This window comes from Eschrichtius robustus, chromosome 3, assembly GCF_028021215.1.
Source record: "Eschrichtius robustus isolate mEscRob2 chromosome 3, mEscRob2.pri, whole genome shotgun sequence".
In the NCBI taxonomy this organism is placed as follows: domain Eukaryota; kingdom Metazoa; phylum Chordata; class Mammalia; order Artiodactyla; family Eschrichtiidae; genus Eschrichtius; species Eschrichtius robustus.
The window spans coordinates 155505682-155518704 of NC_090826.1; positions in this window are offsets into that span (position 1 = coordinate 155505682).

Here is a 13023-nt window from a genome sequence, read left to right on the forward strand (position 1 = left end):
TTCGGTCGGATCGCAGGGAGAGGACTGGGGTTGGCTGCATGAACACAGCCTGAAGGGGGATAGTGCACCACAGCTAGCCGGGATGGAGTCTGGGAAAAAGTCTGGAACTGCCGAAGAGGCAAGAGACAATTGTTTCGGGGTGCACGAGGAGAGGGGATTCCTTCCCCGTCTGCCCACAGAAGGAAGAGCACCACCTAAATGACCTCCAGAGACAGGCACCAGCCGCGGCTGTCAGCACGGACCCCAGAGATGGGCATGAGACGCTAAGGCTGCTGCTGCTGCCACCAAGAAGCCTGTGTGCAAGCACAGGTCACTATCCACACCTCCCTTCTTGGGAGCCTGTGCAGCCCGCCACTGCCAGGGTCCCATGATCCAGGGACAACTTCCCCGGGAGAACACACGGCGCACCTCAGGCTGGTGCAGTGTCACGCCGGCCTCTGCCGCCACAGGCTCGCCCCGCACTCCATATCCCTCTCTCCCCCCGGCCTGAGTGAGCCAGAGCCCCCGAATCAGCTGCTCCTTTAACCCCGTCCTGTCCGAGCGAAGAACAGATGCCCTCAGGCGACCTACACGCAGAGGCGGGACCACATCCAAAGCTGAACCCCAGGAGCTGTGCGAACAAAGAAGAGAAAGGGAAATCTCTCCCACCAGCCTCAGGAGCAGCAGATTAAATCTCCACAATCAACTTGATGTACCCAGCATCTGTGGAATACCTGAATAGACAATGAATCATCCCAAATTGAGGAGGTGGACTTTGTGATTTTGTCTGTATAGTTTTGATTTTACCATTTGTCCTAGGGTTCTGTTTGTCCGTTGTTTGTTTGTTTTTTTTTTTTAATAGTTTTTAGCACTTGTTATCATTGGCAGATTTGTTTTTTGGTTTGGTTGCTCTCTTCTTTCTTTCTTTTTTTAATTACTTTTTAATTTTTTTATTTTTAATAATTAAAAAACATTTTTATTTTGTAATAACTTTATTTTATTTTTTCCTTTCTTTCTTTTTTTAATTCTCCCTTTTCTTCTAAGCTGTGTGGCTGACAGGGTCTTGGTGCGCCGGCTGGGTGTCAGGCCTGTGCCTCTGAGGTGGCAGAGCCGAGTTCAGGACATTGGTCTGCCAGAGACCTCCCGGCCCCATGTAATATCAAACGGCGAAAGCTCTCCCAGAGATCTTCATCTCAACGCTAAGACCCAGCTCCACTCAACGACCAGCAAGCTACAGTGCTGGACACCCTATGCCAAACAACTAGCAAGACAGGAACACAACCCCACCCATTAGCAGAGAGGCTGCCTAAAATCATAAGAAGTTCACAGACACCCCAAAACACACCACCGGACAAGGTTCTGCCCACCAGAAAGACAATATCCAGCCTCATCCACCAGAACACAGGCACCAGTCCCCACCACAAGGAGGCCTACACAACCCACTGAAACAACCTTACCCACTGGGGCAGACACCAAAAACAATGGGAACTACGAACCAGCAGCCTGAGAAAAGGAGACACCAAACATAGTAAGTTAAGCAAAATGAGAAGACAGAGAAACACACAGCAGATGAAGGAGCAAGGTAAAAACCCACCAGACCAAACAAACGAAGAGGAAATAGGCAGTCTATCTGATAAAGAATTCAGAGTAATGTTAGTAAAGATGATCCAAAATCTTGGAAACAGAATGGAGAAAATACAAGAAACGTTTAACAAGGACCTAGAAGAACTAAAGAGCAAACAAACAATGATGAACAACACAATAAATGAAATTTAAAATTCTCTAGAAGGAATCAATAGCAAAGTAACTGAGGCAGAAGAATGGATAAGTGACCTGGAAGATAAAATAGTGGAAATAACTACCGCAAAGCAGAATAAAGAAAAAAGAATGAAAAGAATTTAGGACAGTCTCAGAGACTTCTGGGACAACATTAAACGCACCAACATTCGAATTATAGGGGTCCCAGAAGAAGAGAAAAAGAAAGGGACTGAGAAAATATTTGAAGCGATTATAGTTGAAAACTTCCCTAATATGGGAAAGGAAATAGTCAGTCAAGCCCAGGAAGCGCAGAGAGTCCCATACAGGATAAATCCAAGGAGAAACATGCCAAGACACATATTAATCAAACTATCAAAAATTAAATAGAAAGAAAAAATATTAAAAGCAGCAAGGAAAAACAACAAATGACATACAAGGGAATCCCCATAAGGTTAACAGCTGATCTTTCAGCAGAACCTCTGCAAGCCAGAAGGGAGTGGCAGGACACATTTAAAGTGATGAAAGGGAAAAACCTACAACCAAGATTACTCTACCCAGCAAGGATCTCATTCAGATTTGATGGAGAAATTAAAAACTTTACAGAAAAGCAAAAGCTAAGCGAATGCAGCACCACCAAACCAGCTTTACAACAAATGCTAAAGGAATTTCTCTAGGCAGGAAACACAAGAGAAGGAAAAGACCTACAATAACAAACCCAAAACAATTAAGAAAATGGAAATAGGAACATACATTTCGATAACTACCTTAAATGTAAGTGGATTAAATGCTCCAACCAAAAGACATAGACTGGCTGAATGGATACAAAAACAAGACCCATATATATGCTGTCTACAAGAGACCCATTTCAGACCTAGGGACACATACAGACTGAAAGTGAGGGGATGGAAAAAGATATTCCTTGCAAATGGAAATCAAAAGAAAGCTGGAGTAGCAATTCTCATATCAGACAAATAGACTTTAAAATAAAGACTATTACAAGAGACAAAGAAGGACACTACATAATGATCAAGGGATCAATCCAAGAAGAAAATATAACAGTTGTAAATCTTTATGCAGCCAACATAGGAGCACTTCAATACATAAGGCAAATACTAACAGCCATAAAAGGGGAAATTGACAGTAACACAATCATAGTAGCGGACTTTAACACCTCACTTACACCAATGGACAGATCATCCAAAATGAAATTAAATAAGGAAACACAAGCTTTAAATGACACATTAAACAAGATGGACTTAATTGATATTTATAGGACATTCCATCCAAAAACAACAGAATACACTTTTTTCTCAAGTGCTCATGAAACATTCTCCAGGATAGGTCATATCTTGGGTCACAAATCAAGCCTTGGTAAATTTAAGAAAATTGAAATCATATCAAGTATCTTTTCTGACCACAACGTTATGAGACTAGATATCAATTACAGGAAAAAATATGTAAAAAAATACAAACACATGGAGGCTAAACAATACACTACTAAATAACCAAGAGATCACTGAAGAAATCAAAGAGGAAATCAAAAAATACCTAGAAACAAATGACAATGAAAACACGATGACCCAGAACCTATGGGATGCAGCAAAAGCAGTTCTAAGAGGGAAGTTTATAGCAATACAATCCTACCTCAAGAAACAACAAACATCTCAAATAAACAACCTAACCTTACACCTAAAGCAATTAGAGAAAGAAGAACAAAAACACCCCAAAGTTAGCAGAAGGAAAGAAATCATAAAGATCAGATCAGAAATAAATGAAAAAGAAATGAAGGAAACAATAGCAAAGATCAATAAAACTAAAAGCTGGTTCTTTGAGAAGATAAACAAAATTGATAAACCATTAGCCTGACTCATCAAGAAAAAAATGAAGACGCAAATCAATAGAATTAGAAATGAAAAAGGAGAAGTAACAACCGACACTGCAGAAATATAAAGGATCATGAGAGATTACTATAAGCAAGTATATGCCAGTAACATGGACAACCTTGGAAAAATGGACAAATTCTTAGAAAAGCACAACCTTCCAAGACTGAACCTGGAAGAAATAGAAAATATAAACAGACCAATCAAAAGCACTGAAATTGAGACTGTGATTAAAAGTCTTCCAACAAACAAAAGTCCAGGACCAGATGGCATCCCAGGCACATTCTATCAAACGTTTAGAGAAGAGCTAACACCTATCCTTCTCAAACTCTTCCAAAATATAGCAGAGGAAAGAACACTCCCCAATTCATTCTACGAGGCCACCATCACCCTGATACCAAAACCAGACAAAGAAGTCAGAAAGAAAGAAAACTACAGGCCAATATCACTGATGAATACAGGTGCAAAAAACCTCAACAAAATACTAGCAAACAGAATCCAACAGCACATTAAAAGGATCATACACCATGATCAAGTGGGGTTTATCCCAGGAATGTAAGGATTCTTCAATATATGCAAATCAACCAATGTGATAAAACATATTAACAAATTGAAGGAGAAAAACCATATGATCATCTCAATAGATGCAGAAAAAGCTTTTGACAAAATTCAACACCCATTTATGATAAAAAACCCTCCAGAAAGTAGGCATAGAGAGAACTTACCTCAACATAATAAAGGCCATATATGACAAACCCACAGCTAACATCATTCTCAGTGGTGAAAAACTGAAACCATTTCCTCTAAGATCAGGAATAAGACAAGGCTGTCCCTCTCACCACTATTATTCAACATAGTTTTGGAAGTTTTAGCCACAGCAATCAGAGAAGAAAAAGAAATAAAAGGAATGCAAATTGGAAAAGAAGAAGTAAAACTGTCACTGTTTGCAGATGACATGATACTATACATAGAGAATCCTAAAGATGCTACCAGAAAACTACTATAGCTAATACAGGATAACAGCAGGATACAAAATTAATGCACAGAAATCTCTTGCATTCCTATACACTAATGATGAAAAATCTGAAAGAGAAATTAAGGAAACAATCCCATTTACCATTGCAACAAAAAGAATAAAATGGGCTTCCCTGGTGGCGCAGTGGTTGAGAATCTGCCTGCCAATGCATGGGACACGTGTTCGAGCCCTGGTCTGGGAAGATTCCACATGCCGCGGAGCAACTAGGCCCATGATCCACAACTACTGAGCCTGTGCGTCTGGAGCCTGTGGTCTGCAACGAGAGAGGCTGCGATAGTGAGAGGCCCACGCACCATGATGAAAAGTGGCCCCCACTTGCTGCAACTAGAGAAAGCCCTCGCACAGAAACGAAGACCCAACACAGCCAAAAATAAATAAATAAATTTTTTTAAAAATACCTGGGAATAAACCTACCTAAGGAGACAAAAGACCTGTATGCAGGAAACTATAAGACACTGATGAAAGAAATTAAAGATGATACAAACATATAGAGAGATATACCATGTTCTTGGATTGGAAGAATCAACATTGTGAAAATGACTATGCTACCCAAAGCAATCTACAGATTCAATGCAATCCCTGTCAAACTACCAATGGCATTTTTCACAGAACTAGAACAAAAAATTTCACAATTTGTATGGAAACACAAAAGACCCCTAATAGCCAAAGCAATCTTGAGAAAGAAAAACAGAGCTGGAGGAATCAATCAGGCTCCCAGACTTCAGACTATACTACAAAGCAACAGTAATCAAGACAGTATGGTACTGGCACAAAAACAGAAATATAGATCAATGGAACAGGATAGAAAGCCCAGAGATAAACCCACACACATATGGTCACCTTATTTTTGATAAAGGAGGCAAGAATATACAATGGAGAAAAGACAGTCTCTTCAATAAGTGGTGCTGGGGGCTTCCCTCATGGTGCAGTGGTTGAGAGTCTGCCTGCCAATGCATGGGACACGGGTTCGAGCCCTGGTCTGGGAAGATCCTACATGCCGCAGACCAACTGGGCCCGTGAGCCATAATTACTGAGTCTGAGCGTCTGGCACCTGTGGTCCGCAACAGGAGAGGCCATGATAGTGAGAGGCCCATGCACCGCGATGAAGAGTGGCCCCCGCTTGCCGCAACTAGAGAAAGCCCTCGCACAGAAACGAAGACCCAACACAGCCATAAATAAATAAATAAATAAATAAATAAATAAATAAATAAACAAACACTACTATATAAATTTCAAAAATTAAAGAAAAATATATGTGAACCTATCCTGTAAAAAAAAAAAAAAAAAGTGGTGCTGGGAAAACTGGACAGCTACATATAAAAGAATGAAATTAGAACACTCCCTAACACCATACACAAAAATAAACTCAAAATGGATTAGAGACCTAAATGTAAGACTGGACACTATAAAACTCTTAGAGGAAGACATAGGAAGAACACTCTTTGACATAAATCACAGCAAGATCTTTTATGATCCACCTCCCAGAGTAATGGAAATAAAAACAAAAAATAAACAAACGGGACCTAATGAAACTTAAAAGCTTTTGCAAATCAAAGGAAACTACAAACAAGACAAAAACACGACACTCAGAATGGGAGAAAATATTTGCAAATGAATCAAAGGACAAAGGATTTTTCTCCAAAATATATAAACAGCTCATGCAGCTCAATATAAAAAAAACAAACAACACAATCCAAAACTGGGCAGAAGACCTAAATAGACATTTCTCCAAAGAACACATACAGATGGCCAAGAAGCACATGAAAAGCTGCTCAACATCACTAATTATTAGAGAAATGCAAATCAAAACTACAATGAGGTATCACCTCACACCAGTTAGAATGGGCATCATCAGAAAATCTATAAACAACAAATGCTGGAGAGGGTGTGCAGAAAAGGGAACCCTCTTGCACTGTTGTTGGGAATGTACCTTGATACAGCCACTATGGAGAACAGTATGGAGGTTCCTTAAAAAACTAAAAGTAGAATTACCGTATGACCCAGCAATCCCACTACTGGGCATATACCCAGAGAAACCATAATTCAAAAAGACACATGCATCCCAATGTTCATTGCAGCACTATTTACAATAGCCAGGTCATGGAAGCAACCTAAATGCCCATCGACAGATGAATGGATAAAGAAGTTGTGGTAAATATATACAGTGGAATATTACTCAGCCATAAAAAGGAACGAAATTGGGTCATTTGTAGAGACGTGGATGGATCTACAGACTGTCATACAGAGTGAAGTAAGTCAGAAAGAGAAAAACAAATATCGTATATTAAAGCATATATGTGGAACCTAGAAAAATGGTTCAGATGAACCGGTTTGCAGGGCAGAAATAGAGACACAGATGTAGAGAACAAACGTATGGACACCAAGGGGGGAAAGTGGTGGGGGGTGGGTGGTGGTGGTGGGATGAATTGGGAGATTGGGATTGACTTATATATACTAATATGTATAAAATAGATAACTGATAAGAACCTGCTGTATAAAAAATAAAATAAAATCCAAAAAAAAAGAGAAAACATACAGATGGCAAATAAGCACGTGAAAAGATGCTCCACATCATATGTCATCAGGGAAACGCAAGGTAAAACAACAATGAGACACCACTCCACACCTATTAGCATGGCCAAAACCCAGAGCACTGACAACATGAAAGGCTGGTGAGGATGTGGAGCGACAGGAACTCTCATTCATTGCTGCCGGGAACGCAAAAACGGTGCAGCCACTTCAGAAGACATTTTGGTGCTTTCTTAAAAAACTAAACATAGTTTTACCAGACGATCCAACAATCACACCCCTTGGTGTTTATCCAAAGGAAATGAAAACTTATGTGCACACAAAAACCTGCACAAAGATGTGTATAGCAGCTTTATTCATAATTGCCAAACAGAAGCAACCAAAAGATGTCCTTCAGTGATGAATAAATAAACTATGGTACATTCAGACAATGGAATATTATTCAAGGCCAAAAAGAAATGAGCTATCAAGCCATGAAAAAAATATGGAGAAACCTTAAATGCATATTACTAAGTCAAAGAAGCCAATCTGAAGAGGATTTCAACTATAGGACATTCTGGAAAAGGTAAAACTATGGAGAAAGTAAAAAGATCAGTGGTGCCAGAGCCTGGGGAAGGGGAGGGAGGGATGAATATGGGGGATGGGTGCACAGAGGATTTTTTAGGGCAGTGGAACTATTCTGTGTGATACTATTATGGTGGATTCATGTCCATTTTACATTTGTCCAAACCCACGGAACATACAATACTCAGAATGACACTGATGTAAACTGTGAGCTTTAAGTGATTATGACATGTCGGCCTAGGTTCATCATTTGTAACAAATGTCCACACTCTGGGGATGCTGATGCTGGGGGAGGCTGTGCATCTGGGGGGGCGGGGGCAGGGGACATATGGGAAATCTCTGTAACTTCCTCTCAATTTTGCTGTGAACTTTAAACTGTTCTAAAAAATTGTCTTAACAAAATAATGACAGTAGTGAAGGCAGAAATAAAACAGTCAATTCAACAGTTATAGGGCTTCCCTGGTGGTGCAGTGGTTGAGAGTTTGCCTGCCAATGCAGGGGACACGGGTTCGAGCCCTGGTCTGGGAAGATCCTACATGCCACGGAGTGACTAGGCCCGTGAGCCACAACTACTGAGCCTGCGCGTCTGGAGCCTGTGCTCCGCGACAGTGAGAGGCCCGCGCACCGCGATGAAGAGTGGCCCCCGCTCGCCGCAACTAGAGAAAGCCCTTGCACAGAAGCGAAGACCCAACACAGCCAAAAATAAATAAATAAATAAATTTATATTAAAAAAAAACCACAATTACAGTTGGTGATTTTGATACACCTCTCTCAATAATTGATAAAACAACTAGATAGAAAATCAGTGAGTATATAGAGAACTTGAACAGCACTATCAACCAGCTTGACCTAACTGACACATAGAAAACATGTCACCCTGCAACATCAGAACACACTTTTTGGACTTCCCTGGTGGCGCAGTGGTTAAGAATCCGCCTGCCAGTGCAGGGGACACGGGTTCAAGCCCTGGTCCTGGAAGATCCCACATGCCACGGAGCAAGTAAGCCCGTGCGCCAAAACTACTGAGCCTGCACTCTAGAGCCCGTGAGCTACAACTGCTGAAACCCACGCACCTAGAGCCCGTGTTCTGCAACAAGAAAAGCCACCGTAATGAGAAGCCCACGCACTGCGATGAAGAGTAGCCCCCACTCCCCGCAACTAGAGAAAGCCTGTGTGCAGCAACAAAGACCCAACACAGGGACTGCTCTAGTGGCGCAGTGGTTAGGAATCTGCCTGCCAGTGCAGGGGACAATGGGTTCGAGCCCTGGTCCAGGAAGATCCCACATGCTGCGGAGCACCTAGGCCTGTGCGCAACAACTACTGAGCCTGCGCTATAGAGCCCACAAGCCACAACTACTGAGCCTGCATGCCACAACTACTGAAGCCTGCACACCTAAAGCCCATGCTCCTCAACAAGATAAGTCACTACTTTGAGAGGCCAGCACACCACAATGAAGAGTAGCCCCCACTCATCACAACTAGAGAAGGCCCGCGCTCAGCAGTGAGGACCCAACAAGCCAAAAATAAATAAATAAATAAATTTATTTTTAAAAGAAAGACCCAACACAGCCAAAAATAAATTAATTTTTTTAAAAAGCTGGTTTATATTTTTTTAAAAAATACCCTTTTTTTTGGTCAAATATATATGGGACATTCTATAGGATAGACACATGATTGGGCATAAAACAAGTCTTAATAAATGTAAAAGGATTAAAATCAGACAAAGTATGTTCTCTATCCACAGTGCAATTAAATTAGAAATCAACAAGAAATTTTGGAAATTCCCAAATATTTGAAAGTTAACACACTTCAAACAAGGTTCATAGAAGAAAGCACAAGGGAAATTTTAGAAAATATCTGGAACTGTATGAAAATGAAAACACAACATGTAAACACATTTGAGAAACAGCTAAAGCAGTGTTTATAGGGAAATTTATAGCATTGGGTACTTACATTAGAAGAAAAGAAAGATTTTGAATCAGTGGTTTAAGTTCCACCTTAAGAAATTAGAAAAAGACAATTAAATCAAACCCAAAGAATGTGAAAGAAGGAAAAAGACTACAAATCAGAAATCAGTGGACCAGAACACAAAATAGAGCAAAGTAAAAAAAAAAAAAAAACAATAGAGAAAAAAATCAATGAAACCAAAAGCTGGTTTTTTTAAGATCAGTAAAATTGATAAACCTCTTGACAGACTGATAAGAGAGAAAAAAGACATAAATGACCAACACTGGGAATGAAAGAGAAGACATCATCAGTCCTAATGATCAGGCAAGGATGTTTGCTCTCGCTGCTTCTATTCAAAAACATACTAAAGGGACTTCCCTGGTGGAGCCAGTGGTTAAGACTCCGTGCTCCCAATTCAGGGGGCCCGGGTTAGATCCCTGGTCAAGCAACTAGATCCCACATGCATGCCGCAACTAGAAGTTCACATGCCGCAACTAAAGAGACAGTGAGCCACAACTAAGGAGCCCGCAAGCCACAACTAAAGAAGCCCGTGAGCCACAACTAAAGGAGCCCGCCTGCTGCAACTAAGACCCAATGCAACCAAATAAATAAGTAAATAAATATTAAAAAAAAAAAAAAGAAAACCTGAGGGAATTTTTTTAAATGTACTAAATATCCTAGCCAGTACAATAAGACAAGAAAAAAGAAATAAAAGGCATATACTGTTAATATTCTAAAATGTGATCATCTATGTAAAAAATTCTAAGATCACAGGATACAAGATCAATATACAAAAATAAATACATGTATTTCATATATTTCATAAGTGTATATGAAAATCTATGAAACATTGTTGATAGAAATTTTTTAAAACCACAATAAATGGAGAGATGTAGTGTGTTTATGGATCAGAAGACTCAGTATTGCTAAGATGTCAGCACTGTAAAGTCAGTCTATAAAGTCAGTGCAATCCCATTCAATACCCTAGTAAGTTTGGGGGTTTTTTTGGTAGAATTAATAAGCTGCTTCTAAAATTCAAAGACAAATGCAAAGGACCGACAACAGCCAAAACTATGTTGAAAAAGAACAAAGTGATTTCAATACTTACTATAATGTTAACAGTAATCAAGACAGTGTAGCATTTATGTAAGGACAGAGATACAGATCATTGAAATAGAATAGAGGGTCCAGAAATAGACTCAAGTATATTTTCAATTGATTTTTAACAATGGTGCCAAGGTTACCTTTCAACAATTTAATATCTGTGTGCAAAAACATGAGTCTCAACCCTTACTTCATACCATATACAAAAGTTAACTCAGGGGCTTCCCTGGTGGCGCAGTGGTTGAGAATCTGCCTGCCAATGCAGGGGACACGGGTTTGAGCCCTGGCCTGGGAAGATCCCACATGCCGCGGAGCAACTGGGCCCGTGAGCCACAATTACTGAGCCTGCGCGTCTGGAGCCTGTGTTCCGCAACAAGAGAGGCCGCGATAGTGAGAGGCCCGCGCACCGCGATGAAGAGTGGTCTCCACTTGCCGCAACTGGAGAAAGCCCTCGCACAGAAGACCCAACACAACCATAAATAAATAAATAAATAAATAAATAAAAATTTAAAAAAAAAAGTTAACTCAAAATGGATCATTGACTTAAATGTCAGAATTAAAAGCATAAAACTTCCAGAAAAAAAAATAAGCAAAAATATTTGTGACCTTGGCTTAGGGAAAGATTTATGAGATAGGGTAAAAATTCATGGACCATAGAGGAAAAAATAGATAAATTGGACTTCTGCAAAATTAAAAATATTGGTCTTCAAATGACATTAAGAAAATGAAAAGGCAAGCTACAGACTAAGAAAAAATATTTTACAGACACACACACAACTTGGTTTAAAAAATGGACAAAAGATTTGAACACATATTTTACCATATTAAACATCAAGGAGATGAAAATTTACACTAAAATAAGATGTCACTACAAACCTACTAGAATAACTAAACTTAAAAAGATTTACAACATCAAGTGTTGGCAAGGGCATGGAACAACTGGATCTCTCATACTTTGCTGCCAAGTGGTACAGCCACTTTGGAAAACTGGGAGTTTTCTTATAAAGTTAAACACATATATACTTACCATTTGATCCAGCAATATCATTCTTGAATTTATCCAAAAGGAATGAAAATGTATATGCACAGAAACACTTATATGCAAATGTTCATAGCAGCCTTAATCACCATAGCCACAAACTGAAACAAATCAACTGTCCATCTACTAGTGATTGAATAAATAAATCGTGGCATAATCATACAATGGAATACTACTCAGCAGCAAAAAAGAATGGACTGCTGATATACTCAACAGCACAGATGAATCTCAAAGCATTACATTGGATAAGAGAAGCCAGACACAAAAAGGTACATACTGTATGTATGAGACCATTTTTACAAAATTCCAGAAAAGGTGAAACAGTGATAAAAAGCAGATCAATGGCTGCAAAAAGCTGGAGGTTGGGGAGGTGGTTGAATAGAAATGATCTTGAGGGAACTTTCTGGAGTGATGGAAATGCTTTACATTTTTACTGTGGTAGTGTTTACATGACTGTACACATTTCTCAAAACTCATTGAATTTTACACTTAAAATTGGTGAATTTTATTATATGTAAATTATACCTCAATAAGCTGATTGAAAAAAAAAGAAGTCCTTAACCAGGAAAATTGGATACGAATGATACCCTGCCTAATGAAGAAGTGCCTTTCATAACACTGATCTAATTTCAATAAGCCTCATGCTATCACTTGAAAGATCAGTAATGAAGACATAACATCAACTGATTTAAAACCTTAGGTGTAAAGTCATCACTAGCAATATTAGCTTCTCAAAAATATCTCAAGTACTAAAAATAAAAATGTTTACAATAGATTACATTACTTTTCACACATTTATTTGCTTCTTTGAAACAAAAGCAATTAAATTAATTTGAATTAATAAATTTCAACCATTGTGTGGGGTAGGGAAACCTATTCATTGAGAGAAGGAGGCTCTGGAAATTGTCACTTGAGTTAAAGAAAAGTATACTGTGCACCTAAGACATTCTGGTCCCTGCGCTGAGGACCCCTCCACGAAAGAGGTGACAATCTACAGGAAGAAATGGAATTGCAAACACAATTACAATTCAATGTGATGAACAGTGATAAGAACATGTACAGGGCGCTGTAATACTGAAAAACACAATAATGAGCTCTGAGGATGTAGAGATGGAGTCATCAGGGAAGCCTTTAGAGGGTAGATGAAACCTGATGACAGAAGGTAAATATTCCCAAGGGACCCTGAG